The 14,406-nt window shown below is 40.7% G+C and overlaps 1 long non-coding RNA gene across 2 annotated transcripts in view; it reads right to left on the bottom strand.

Moving 5' to 3' along the window:
* Window positions 1-13,399, bottom strand: part of LOC131920366 (uncharacterized) — a 125,453-nt gene extending 112,054 nt beyond the window's left edge. Inside the window, exons 1-2 of one of the 2 annotated variants that reach the window (XR_009381636.1) lie at window positions 13,206-13,399; window positions 11,290-11,429 (exon numbers count right to left, since the gene is read on the bottom strand). This is a non-coding gene — a long non-coding RNA (uncharacterized LOC131920366). The remainder of the gene's footprint in view (window positions 1-11,289; window positions 11,430-13,205) is intronic. The other variant, XR_009381637.1, reaches the window with a different exon arrangement.
* Window positions 13,400-14,406: the final 1,007 nt, after the last annotated feature.

Here is a 14,406-nt window from a genome sequence, read left to right as displayed (position 1 = left end):
CCAGTGAGACATGACTGGAGTTAGCAGGAGTTGCAAATGCTGGACGACTTGACTCTCGATTTCCTCTCCACATTCAGTGTCTGAAACCCTCCATCCATGTCCAGTCATAGGGTGTCCCATCAGTAATGTCAGTATGCCTTGCTTTCCCTCACTTGAGCTTCCAAGCATGTGACCTGAAACAACCTTACTCTTCTCCCAAAATTTACACATTCCCATTTATCCAGCAAAGACAAAATTAGCTATCACCATAGATCCTTCCTTGTCCTTTACAGAGTGGAAGAGTTGGATGTCCCTCCACCCTTGATGTTTCCACTGGGCTTCCTTCCCACACTGTGTCCTGTTTACGCACCTCTTGTGTTTTGTTCATTGGCATATGAATTTTGCTCACTATTACACGTCTACTTCATATGAGTACATGCAAGTGGAGTTTTCCTGTCTGGCCACCTGCTCTCAAATAACCAGTAACTGCTTTCCAAATAACTGACTTGGAAACTTAATATAAATTATAAATGCTCAGCTGATAGCTCAGGCTTGTTACTAGCTAACTCTTACATTTAAATTAACCCATATTTCTAATCTAACATGGCTCATGGCTTGTTACCTTATTTTCTACATGTCCTGCTTCCTTGGTGGCTGGCTGGTGTCTCCCAGGCTCCGCCCTTCTTCTTCTCATCATTCTCCTAGTTTGGTTGTCCCACCTATAATTCCTACCTGGCTACCAGCCAATCAGCTTTTTATTAAACCAATCCAAGTGACAAATCTTCACAGTGTACAAAAGGATTATTCCACAGCAAATACACGTAATGCACAATAAATAATCAACAACTACCCTGATGAGAAAATGGATTAAAATGAACAGTGAGTCCTCACACCAGAAGATGCATGTCATGCCACAGAGAGCTGTGCCTTCCACACAGAGCTAAGCCAAGTATTCACAAGAATTCTCCCCATCTCCAAAACTCCCTCTTTATGTATGCCTTTCTTTAGATGTACTTGAGCTTTTTCCTCATGTCTATCCCTTCTCTGTGGGATTCACCAACATTGTGTCTGGCCTAGTTCCACCCTGATGTGGGTGTTTGGTGGCCTCACATTTCTCTCCCAAGTCTTACTCCTCTAAGTCCCGAGACCTCCGCCTGACCTTGACTTCTGCGTGTGCACAAATATCACTCATGATCATTCACTTGACATTTTCCTCCAAAAGTAGAAAAGGCATTAGCACTTTGTAGATAAAGCAATTATGAAAAGGCCCTTGGAGAAACAATTTCTTTCTGACCACAGGATTATACAACTATACTGAACATTACCTGTATATTTATTGTCTGTACTGAATTGCCTTGCCTTGAGTCCTCTGAATCATTATTGGGAGAGGACAGGACAGGATAGGACAAGACAAGACATGACAGGAGAGGACAGGAGAAGATAGGATAGGGGAGGGATGGAGAACGGAGGAGGAGAAGGAGAAGAAGAGAGGAAGAAAAGACAGGAGGAGGAGAAGAGAGGAGAAGGGGAGAAGAAGGAATGGGAGGAGAGGGGAGGGGAAGAGAAGAGAGAGAGAATAAATTCTGAGCAACCAAAATTGTATCTAACTTTTATACTCAAGGTAACTTGGAGCACAAAACAAAGACATGAGCAAAGAAGTATGATTCATAGGAAACTGAGAGAATAAAAAGAGATAAGCTGAGTTCAGAGACTCAGCAAAACAGATGTGAGTTAAGAGGTGTCTCTCCAAATTCAGACAAGGAACCTGAGAAAGATAAAAGCAAGCACCAGGGAATCATAAGGAAGTCTAACTCGGTCGCCCAGCAGTACACTAGAATGTACATTTATGTAAGTCACCAGGAAACATGAAGAGTGGAGGTCAGCCCAGCCCTAAAGGCAGGCAGAGAGCCCTAAAGACTCAGAGAGCATACATGAGACACCGTGTGGTGTTCTTGACTACCGATTCGCACTGTACTCTGGGCATGCTAGTCTTTCTAAGTCTTGGCCTCTACCATTGAAAAAGTAGAATCAATCATTGCACATACCTAATAGATTAATTGTAAGAGATAAGAGAATATGCACAGATATTCAGGCCTCCAACTACCACACATTAGGTATTTGACTGGTAAGCAATACTTTTGTCTGTATTCCTCTTCCTATTATTTACTTACTTTATTTTGCAAATTCTAAAGAAGTGGCATGGGCCACATCTATACAATGTCCTTTTCCATGTTTCAATAGTAGTGTTGGCTATTTAAAGATTTATCACGGCCGGGCGTGGTGGCGCACGCCTTTAATCCCAGCACTCGGGAGGCAGAGCCAGGCGGATCTCTGTGAGTTCGAGGCCAGCCTGGACTACCAAGTGAGTTCCAGGAAAGGCGCAAAGCTACACAGAGAAACCCTGTCTCGAAAAACCAAAAAAAAAAAAAAAAAAAAAAAAAAAAAAAAAAAAAAGATTTATCACAAGCTTCCAAGTCCTGTGTATCCCTAGGTTTGTCATGTTGATAATAAACCCATTTATCCTCCCTCTTGTGTTTGAAACTAATAAAAGATGCAAAATTCAACAAGGAGAGATAAAAATCACCAGTTGTATCACTGGTAAAGTTGAACTGGAAAACATGGGTGAAGTTTGCAGCCACAAAACTGGCTGACACTCTGGGATGGTCAGTATTATCAACTTAACCAGGTCTTCCACACCCAGGTGACAAGACCCTCTGCGTATACAGGAGGGAGTTTCCAGTTCCTGGGATGGACTGGGGTCCCAGTCTGAATACAGTAAAGTGCTTCTCTCTCTCTCTCTCCTCTCTCTCTCTCTCTCTGTGTGTGTGTGTGTGTGTGTGTGTGTGTGTGTGTGTGTGTGTCCCTTCCTCCCTCCCTCATCCCTCCCTCTCTGGATGCATTCTAACCAGTGACCTCAAGCTCCTGCAGTGGTCATGGTATCAGCAAACCATGATCCACTTAAACCCTCCCTTCCTTAAGTCACTTCTGTCCAGTATTTTGTCATAGCAGTGGGTAAGTAACTCATACACGCTCCTGCGGGTCACACTCACACATCTGGGTACCAACACTGTCTGGTCAAATCTGTGCAGCCATTTCATCTCAGTTTCACGCCCTGTGTCTGGCTGGGAAGAGCCTGTCAGAATGGGCTTTTCCCTCTCCAAAGGAGAGAAGACTAGTGTTCCTCTGCTCAAGGACAAGAGAAGTGGGGAAGACTGTCCACCTAGGATGACTGCAGCCACTGTGACCCTATGCACATGGTTGCGATGCCATCTCAACAGATACACTGAGTTCATAAAATCCCATGAACCCTGGCACCTCATTAACCTGGCTTCACTTTCATGAGAGAAAGTGTTGTGTTTTGATGGCCTAAGAGACATGGTTAAATGGTTATGAATCCCAATAACAATTTCTATGTTGTCTGAGAGCCACACTAGAGCAAGTATTCCAGAACCTGTCTGAACTTCTGCCAATCTCTCCTGCTCACAGTCTCAAACACTCCTTAACTTGGGCGAAAATGTCCCCTCATTTGGGCTCTGAGAGAAAGGGGACTAATGATGTGCTGTATAGTGGGGTTTGGGTTGGTCTCTGTCCCTTGGCTTTCCTCCTTGTCAGTGTTCTCTGTGGAATGAGACCAGCAGAACCACAGACCCATATTGAATTCTGATTGCAAGGAGGCTTAGACAAACACAATACATGAGGGTGTTTAACCAAAGTGTCTTAAAAAGTTTAAAATCCGAAGACCAAAGGGGGCTGTTGTCCATACCAATAAACTAAGTTTCCTCAAATGGTCTTTACGGTCGGATATTATTGACCACCTATTCATCTGCCTCCTATGCCGCAAATCCTAGCAACTGCAGTGTGATTGTAAACTTGACAAACAAAATTATGTGTGTTAGAGAGCGCACCAAAAAAAAAATTAAACTCAGAAACGATGAATAATATCACCTTACTTCATCAAAACAGCATAGTCCATTTACCCACAACACTCAGCTCTTCAAATAAGTCAAAATATGACTTGCTCACAACCCATTTTGTGCAGTAAAAATCGAATGGTAGAAAATGACCGTGGCAATACACTTCATGGTGCTTCAGATAATAGTGCCGCCAACCTGTCCCTAAGCTGCCGAGTCCAGCCTGCTGAAAGTTAAAGCACTAGTTTTAGCGGAGAACGAGGAAAAGGGATGAGCCTGGAACCCCTTGAGGGGCCCATTCACCACGGTAAGTTAGTGGGACTGCGGACCCGAACAAGATAACGCTTTCCTTGCCACTCTGACTGGTCGATTGGGATGACATATTTTGGGCATCTCTGCTGATTCCACGACTGCAACTTGTACACCGTCCACAAATCCCCATCTGCAGCTACAGATGGTCCACATTTTTTCCCAGGGTTTATAATAGCTCTTGAGGTGGGGGTGGGGAGAACGAAGGTTTCACGGCCAAGCTGCCCTAGCCAGGTGAGTGTTCGCTCCTGTTCAACTGCAATGCATCCAAGCCACACATTTGAAGAGCTCCTTATTCAGGGCTGGGAAACCCTGTCTGAAGACTTATGCTGCAGAGTGCCAGGGGAGTATCTAGGGTGCATTACAAACTACTGATTTTAACATTTTTTTTGAGCGAGGGGATGTGTTCCTTTCAGAATAATTATTCTTGGGGTTATGATTTGGACACTGTAGACAGTTCAGCCCAGGAGCCAACAGCTATGGTGCTAACATCATAAAATTAAATTCAGTTCACCCGTCATGTGGCTAGTGACTACTGGCATTGTGTAGAATTTAGAACATGTCTGTTGCCACAGAAATTTTCTCCAAGGAAAAGAGGAAAAAAATCTCAACAGTGGGTACTTTTGCCATAGTTTTTGTTGATTCTTAATATCTTTTAAACCATACAATTCTTTTTAATATCCCCCAGCCTCTCATTTTCCTGTCCTGTGAACATTCTTTAAAAAAGAGTATCAGTGACTGCTTTGGGGGGGGGGAGGGGTGCGCCAAGTGACTGACCTAACATACCTTGAAAATCAAAGCGACCTATTGTTCCTGGACAAGCAGGTGCCTAAATACTAAATGTAAGCCTCTCATTTCTTCTGGATGACTGGGCTGACACAGACATAGCACGAATGTATTGTCCATTGACTTTCTCTACCTGTTCTGACCAGTTCACACTGTGAACAGCTGACTGGGATACACACCTTCATTTGCATCGCTTCATGTGTAGCAGCACATTCAGCTGAATGCAAAGGGCCCCCATCCTCAGCCTCAAGCAGCTCTACAGCAGGAGCACTGTTTTTAGATAGCCACATCCTCATCTTGTTCCTGAGAACTGATGTTAGCAGGAGTTAGTCAGGTAACATGCCAGAATAATTTAACAGAGCTAGGGCATGGACTCCCTGTCCACAAACTCTGTGACCTTCAGTCCTACACTAGACAACCCCTTGTTGACCTGGGCACCTCACAAGAGCTCTTGAGAGCTTCTCCAAGGGATCTCGTGCTGTGCCCACTTATCTTCCATGTGTTTGTGATGTAAGTAAGGAGCATGCGCTAGTAGTCACATCAGCCACTGGCTCCAGAACTTGACTTCTTTTAGTTGTGCTTTGGATCATAACGTGAGAGAGAAATCACCTGCTACTGCAGAAAGAATCTTCACTGCTCACTGGGTACTTCAGACGACAACAGGCCACATTCATATGCATACACATCCACGCAAATGGTGCTGTTCTAATGTCTGACAAAACAGACTTTAAACAAAAATTAATTAGAAGATATAAAGGTTGCCTCATACTGATTAAGGGAATGATCCATCAAAAGAACATTTCAGCATATACTCTCTAAACAGGGTGCACTCAGTTTTATGAAACAAATGCTCTACCATGTAAAGACACAGTATCACCCCAAATAATAACAGTAGCAACTTAAATTCCTCCCTTTCATTGTGTATATTGATACAAATAATCCTGACAAAAAATATAAACATCTAAGTTAAATGATATCGTAAGGTCAAATAAACCTAATTGACATCTGACATCTGTAGAACAATTTATCCAAACACATCAGAATACATATTTTTATCATTCCAACAGCTCATGGAACTTTCACACACAAAAAAAATAAACATAGTACTTAAACTCATGGAAGAAATTTTAAAGTTTTTAGACTGAATGGAAATGTAAACACAGCATATCCAAACTTCTAATATACAAATCCTAAGCAGTTCCAAGAAGAAAGTTTATATCTGTAAGTGCTTAGACTAAGCAAGAACATTCCAAACCTAAAATCAGTAGATTGAAAAAAATAATTCACGTAAGGAAAGAGGTAAATGAAATAGAAACAGATATAATGACCAAATATATATTTATATACTTAGCATAATATATAAAACCTGAATATACCTGGAACTAGTGATGGAGATTTTTAATCCAATAAACAGAAACCTACCAAAGAAAAGCCCAGGGCCAGATGGTTTCAATGATGGATTCTAACACATCCACAGGAGTTAACTTTATTTCTTTTTAATCTCTTAGAAGTTATTAAAGAAATCAAAAACCTTTACAAACTTATTTTATGAGATCAACACTGCACATAAACCAAATCCAGACAAAATATCACAAGAAAAGTAAGTTACGGGTGACTACTAGACCACTATAGAGGAAGGTCACTTGTATCTACAACCTAATTATAGGATACATTAAAAAGACCATACCATTATTAAGTGGGATTTGTACCTGGCATGCAAGGATGGTTCAACTAAAGAAAAATTAGACAATATGAGATATTATATCAACAGAATTAGGGATGAAAGCATATTTCAATGGAGAGAGAAAAGCATTAGAAAAAAATAAATATTTGTTCATGTACAAAAAAAATCTACACAAACTAGAAACAAAGGAAAACTACTTCAACGTAATAAGGGTCATTTATTAAAATTTCACAGCAAGCATAACATTCAATGGTAAAAGCCAAAAGCTTATGTTCTGAGACAATGCACAAAACATGTGTGGTCATGCTCAATGATACAAGTCATCAGAGCACTAGGAATTCTGACCAAAGTAACTAGACAAGAACAAAAAATTTAAAAAAAGGAAGAAATGGTAAAACCAACCTCACTCTCAAGTTGCATGAAATGAAAATCCAAAATACTATCCCAAAATCTGTTAGAACTAAAAAATTAGTTCAATAAAGTTCCAGGATACAAAACTCACAATATACACACTCACAATTATTTGAAAAATAAATCAATAAAACAATCTCTTTCACAATTGCATCAAAATGAACTAAATACATGGGAATAAGCTTAACTCTGGAGGTATGCTGAGAACCACAAATTAATAATAACAGAATTTTTATTTATGTATATTTATATGCTTGCATGAGTTTTGTGAATATTATGAATATTGACGCACTAAATTAGAGACTGGTAATATTTCTCTGAAACCATGATTCAGACACCTCTTGTTGGATAAATTGCAATGACAAGACTGCTGAGAGACATGCCCTTTCTACTTTGAGTACTTGAAGGAACACCCGTGCTGGCTCTGTTTCTACTAACAAAGGAGTTCCAGTTTCTCTGCATTTTATCCAGCACTCTCAATTTGTTGTCTCGTTGAGAAACAGCTATGCTCAGGTGTGCAGTGGTTCCTGTCTTACCAGCATCTCTCTAATGATGAGTTTCTGCTGAGAACTTTTCACATAGCTATTTCCCATCTAGGTTCCTTCTTTGGAAAAGTATCTGTTCAAATGTTTTTTTTTTTTTCACACTATGGCTTTGTAGGAATTTATGGTATATTTTAGAAATTAATTACATCCACTAAGGGAATGGATCTCACATTAATATTCTTGGCACAACAACTAAATGTTGTTGTTTTTTAGAGGAATAGTAATACAATCACAAGGATTTTTTTTTAAATATAATCTTACTATGTTGCTCAGGCTAGCCTCAAACTCATTTTTGATCCAAGCAATATTAATAAAAATTGAAATGGAGAAAAACTAATGCTTTAAATGACCAAGTGTGGTGAAGCAGGATTGACAAGAAGTTTTGGTACATCCTTATAATCAACTGATAATCCTACATGGACGAGCCGTGGCTCTGTATATTTACATGGTCAGCACTCAGAAAAATAGTGCGTATGGAGTCATTGCACACAGAACATACAATAATCATCCTATATCAGGTTTTCAATCATACTAATAACAGAGTGTGAGTATATCCACGTGTGGTAAGTATGTTGTACTTCACCGAAATAATAAATACAAGTACAAGACAGTAACTAGTCACATGATTAAAAGAGGGGATTCAGCAGAGCGGGAGTACTCATATATCTGCAATGCTTTATTTCTTAAAATAAATTATTTTAAATATTAAACCATTATTTTAATGAAATCAAACTTTTTATCATTAATTTTATCTAAGAAGGGAGGTCAATCATATGTGTCCAGGGTTGTTATATTTGGCAGACAGATGACAGCAACAATAACAACAACAATAAAAACAAAAACCCTGTGCACCTAGTGTGAGGTAGGAAAAATTCAAAAGTAGCATTATGAAAAATATTCCAGACAGAGAAGCCATATCTGGACTTTGGGAGACACGTGTCTCCCAGACTTGGTGTCTTCCATCCTTTTACTTGGGGTTTATGAAAAAAGAACCTTCTAGTGAAAACTCCACCTCAAGGACACTGGATAAATTCAATGGACCAAAATCCTGCAAGGCTATGTCTCTCGCCACTTAAGGGAGTTTTCTTTAGGGGACGTCTACAAATACAAAGTTTCTTTCATCCTTCCTGGGCAAATCTCAAGTTTCAGAAGACGCCCTTTTCATTTGAGGTGATAAATATGCTGATTTCATTGCTGGGATGCCTGACTCCCAGTTCTGCCGAGAGCATATTTATTTATTTTAGATCTAACCAGTTGGCAGTGACTTCTGTTCTCAGCATGGCTGACTAAAATTAAGAGTTCACGCAGAGTATGTCTCTCCCACCCAGACTAGCCTCTAGCATTCCTGCTGTTCCTTTTGAACTCTGATCTATCAAGAAAATTGTCTGGGTCTTTGCTTTTTCCCTGTCTAGAGAATACAGATGATGATATGGCTACAATAACATTTGTCAACAAGACTCTAACAATGAAAATGTAAGCTAAATATTATGAGGTTTTTTTTAATGGGTTGATTTTGAAATAAAAATATACTCTCAACTTATCATGAGAGATGGGAAAGCTTGTTACCAATATTTGTTATTAAAACTTAGGTAAGTCTTTCTGTGACAATTAACATTACTTTATAATAGTCCCCAGTTCTATCCATTTTCCTTCATAACTAAGTAAAATGATATGGTGTGTATATGCCACATTTACTTTAACCGTTCTGTTGACAGGCATCAAGGTGGTTCCATCTCCTTGCTACTGTATATGGAGCAGCAATAAGCATGAATGTGCATGTGTCCCTGTGGTAGGAAATAGTGTCCTCTGTGTATATGCTCAGGAGTGATATAGCTGGGTCATTTCGAGGAACTTTCATATTAATTTCCATAGCAGTTGAACTAGTTTACATTCCTGATGGCAGCAGATAAGAAAGGAGTCATCTTTCCCCACTGTCTCACTAGTGTTTTTTGACATGTTTTCTTGGCCATATCCATCTTAACTAGGGTGTCTGAGAATTTCAAAGTGCTTTTTATTTGCATTTCTATGATTGCTAAAGATGCTGAATATTTTTAAAAAAATATTGGCCTTTTTTATTTCTTCTTTTGAGAACTGTCTGTTCATTAGTCCATTTGTTCCTATATGCAGATCCTAACTTTTTTTGAGACAGAGTTTCTCTGTGTAGCCCTGGCTGTCCTAGAACTCTCCCTGTAGATCAGGCTGGCCTCCCACTCAGAGATCTACCTGCCTCTGCTTCCTGAGTGCTGGGATTTAAAGGCATGCACCACCACTGCCTGGCTAGATCCTAACTTCTAAAGTTGATGTGTAAATGGGTGTTGAGACTGGGTGTAACTATGAAACTAGATAGGAGACCCTGTGGGGGCAAAAGAGATGTGAGGAAGTGGGGAGGGTAACAGGTCTCTGCTGTGGAATGTCGTTCTGTATGCTGTGAATGTATGTTGCTCTGATTGGTTGATAAATAAAGCTGTTTGGCCAATGGTGAGGGAGAATAAGGTTAGGTGAGACAGTCCAACTAGAGAGAGAGGAAGAAGAAAGGCAGAGCTGAGGAGATGCTGCTAGCCCCCTCCAGGAGAAGCAAGATGTAAAGTACCAGTAAGCCACAAGCCACATAGCAAAAAATAGATTTATAGAAATGGGTTAATTTAAGATGTAAGAACTAGCTAGAGAGAAGCTTGAGCCATTAGGCCATATAGTTTGAAAATAACATAAGCCTCTGTGTGTTTATTTGGGTCTGAGCGGCTGTGGACCAGGCGGGACACAGGAAAACTTCCAGCTACAGGTCTCGCGTGACATGAAAAACAGAAAGAAGGCTACTGTGGAGTGAGGGGACACTGAAAAGAGGGTAGAGAGAAAAAAAAACAAAGTTTGCTTAATAACACCATGATGAAACCTAAATCTTTGTAATATAATCATATTTTTATTATAGCTGTGGTTCACTTTTGCCCTTCCCATCATACCAGCTCTCCACATTTCATAGTACACCTGGACTTCAGCAAAGCAGATCAGCGAGCACCTCATGATATGTGTGTGGCCAAAGAGAGACCTCTGCGATGTCTTACTGAGCTCAGCCACGATCACTAAATGGCTGAGGAAGATTGGCAGGTAATGAAGGCATGGTACCTTTGGAAGGGCAGGTTGATGCCTCATGACTGGACTAAGCCCACCCCTATAGCCCTGAACTTTGAAATGTTTAGTCCCTGGATAGTGGTGGTGTACTGGGCATGCTAATCAATGTGCATGTAAAGCAAGGGTGATTTGTTGCACATATAAGAGATTTTGGTTTAAAATACTCTGCACCGCCTACATGTCCTTGTCTGACAAATGAAGTTTCGTTGGAGATCAGCACAAACTCATGTATTCATCAAGCATGTTCCATGCTGCTGTGCTGGGTATGGAGGGAAACTATGCCCTTTAGAGCTGGTAGCGTCTTCTCAGAAGCAGGTGTAGCAGGTGTGCATGTTCCTGTAGCATCCCTATCCCCCCCACCCCTACCCCCCACCCCTACCCCCGCCCCCCCCCCCCCCGCTCTCTCACATCACAATGGAGGTAAGGTCATGGAGCAGACTCAGTTTAGAGGGAAAACTAACATATTGTCTTAGCCCCTTTCTACCTCCCACCCTCTTAGGTAGAACTGTCTAAGGAGAGCACATACTCTTCACAGCACCTCAAGGCTAGAGGCAGGAGGTATCCCCATGTGGGAGGCCATGGCTACTTCTTTCTCGAATGGCTTATTCTGTCTGATCCTGGGATTTTGTGTTAAGAAGTTGATTACTACTGCAGAGGTGAGCCATTTCTTCAGACCAGCTTTTGCCAGTAACAAAATTTAGATAGATGGATGGAGAGATAGATAGATAGATAGATAGATAGATAGATAGATAGATAGATAGATAGAAGATAGATAGATAGATAGATAGATAGATAGATAATTAATATCATAATGTTCTCTAAATTGATTCTTTGGCAGGAAATGGTGGTATTTCTTATCAAACCCCTTTAAACCCCAGCATCCCACTCTAATCTTGCAGGGAGGGAGAAGGGAACTTGGCATATGATGAAGGAAGCTGCATCCTTACTAACATCCCAGAGTGCTCATGACTCTGATAGGCAAGCAAAGCATCCATATTCTTCTTCTAGGACAAGCGAAACATAATTATATGTCCAGTGCCATGAAGAATAAGCAGGAATGCCATACCCAAACCCAGGGCTGCCTGAATCTGACACATGTCTCCTGTGTTAGGTCACCTCATTACATCATCCCTGCCCTTCAAGGAGCTCTGGCTTAGGTAGGCCTCTCTGGCTCTTAGGTCTCCAAACATCTCCCCTGTCTAAAACAATCCTTTTTTTTTTTTTTCCTTTTTTTTTTTTTTTTTTTTGGTTTTTCGAGACAGGGTTTCTCTGTGTAGCTTTGCGCCTTTCCTGGAACTCACTTGGTAGTCCAGGCTGGCCTCGAACTCACAGAGATCCGCCTGGCTCTGCCTCCCGAGTGCTGGGATTAAAGGCGTGCACCACCACCGCCCGGCCTTAAAACAATCCTTATTTTTAAAGTGTTCCCTAAATGTCTGACATTTCTGGAATAATCTGAAGAAGCTTCCTAGCTTCACATTTGCTCATAATAACTAATTTAAAAATTTAATACTACCTCTATGTAACAAATACTTGGAATAACTTCAAGCATCCTGGAGAAAAAGACTTGTTATTTAAAGGAGATGTTTATATATAACAGCATTATCTAGTAATTTACTTTTTTTTTTTATAAATTTGAGCATTCAAAATGACACATTTGCCATTCAGTAGAGGGTATCAATTTTGTAAGTTTTTTAAATCATAGAGCTCTTTTTTACCATTGAGAGGATCAAATTAAATGTTACATATTTTTAAACTTCAAAATTACAAGACCAGCCTTGAACTAGACATAAAGGTCCCAGCCAGCATAAAAATTCTGTTTAATAATTGCTTCCCTTTGCAAAACGGTTGACAGTTGTCCAAACATTTTAGCATTCACTCTCTCACTAAGCTCTGATGGCTGCTGGGAATAAACACCATGATAAAAACCAACTTGAGGACAAAGAGGTTTGTTTCATTTTACACTTCCAGGCCACAGTCTGTTGTTGAGGGAAGTTGGGGTGGGAACCAAGGCAAAACCAACCATGGCAGAATGCTTCTTACGGGCTCCCTCACTGGCTCATGCTCAGCCGGCTTTCTTATACAACCCAGACCCACCTGCCTAGGGATGGTGCTGCCCACATTGGGCCAGGCCCCCCCACATCAATCACCAGTCAAGGCAATTCCTCATATATATGGCCACAGACTAATCTGATCAAGGCAATTTTTCAATTGAGGCTCCCCCTACTCAGGTAGCTTTAGGGTCATGTCAAGTTGACAATTAAAAAGTAGCCAATATAGTAATTAAAAAATTTTTTCAAACACAGTTTCTCCAGTCCTCTAGTGCAAAAGCTGGCATTCAGGGACTTTTAACACTGAATTGAATATTATATATAACAATTGAATTTTATACATCCAACAAAGCACCAAGGCATAAAACTAAATACAGCTTGGATAATTTCCATCCAATAAATATACCTGTATACATGCCCAAAACAAGCTCTGCCTAGGCATGATGCCACATGCCTGTCATTCTGGTATTCTAGATGCTGAGGCAAGGAGACCTGGAGTTCAAGTCTAGCCTCGGCCACATGAAGAAACACTGCAGAAGGAAGGGGAAAGAGAGGTAGGTGAGGAGAAAAGAAAAGAAAGGGGAAGAATGAGAGAGAGAGAGAGAGAGAGAGAGAGAGAGAGAGAGAGAGAGAGAGAGAGATTATCACCAGCCCCTGAAGAGTTGTGCAGCCGCAGCCACTGATAACCCCCTGGTCCCCACCACCACCACCGAGGTAACCACTATTCTGACATCACACATCACAGGTCAGTTGGTTTGTTTGGGCACAGGCTGGTGAGGTTTTCAGTTTTCCTGATAAGGAAGAAGAAATGAGGAAGAAGACTACAATGACCTCCCCGTGGTTACCTAACTCTCCTGCCTTCTAGCTCCAGTTCTCTTCCCTGCACAACTGGCCCACATTTACCCCCACACTGATGAACTTTCCCTCGGTGCCCTGAAAAACACATGTTCTATCCTGCCTGTGCATGTCCATCTAGTATTAAAAGGCAGAGGCAGTGATCAATCTGGATATGAGTTTCCAAAAGAATATTTTTTTAGTTTTTCCAATTTTATTGAACCTGCTACAAGCAATGAAACACATTTTTGTGCGCATAGCGGTGGTACAGTTGATATTCCAGTCAGCAAGCACGACTCCTAACTGCTCAATGCACACTGCTTGTTGTGAAGGAATCATGCTGTAAAACTCCAAGTTCTGGACAATTTTCAATCACTGTCGCACCATTAAATATTACATTTACATCAGCTTAAATACAATATAACACTATTTGTTTGAGTCCCATTGAGATAGTTCAAATACTGTGTAAAGGGGAAAGACTTTGGAGAAAATGGCTGCAAGAGGAACAGAAAATAGAGGAGTTCCAGTAGGCACTGGATAACAAAGTTAGCAGTCCCTATAAGGAAATTGCACATTTATTTTCAAAGAAGAAAGCAAGAAGTGACATTGATGAGGTTTTTGTTGTTATTTTGATTTTTTTTTTTTGGCTTTGTTTTATTTTGTTGTCTTTCCTTTTTTTTTTTTCTCTCTTTGACTTGAGGAAAAAGAATGTGTCCCATGCTACTTTACAAAGTTGTTACATGGCAGCTTCCATCACCCTATGAGAACAAGTG

This window comes from Peromyscus eremicus, chromosome 10 (assembly GCF_949786415.1).
Source record: "Peromyscus eremicus chromosome 10, PerEre_H2_v1, whole genome shotgun sequence".
NCBI lineage: Eukaryota > Metazoa > Chordata > Mammalia > Rodentia > Cricetidae > Peromyscus > Peromyscus eremicus.
Note: the sequence above shows the minus strand (reverse complement) of the source record. Positions and strands in the feature narration are given on the sequence as shown.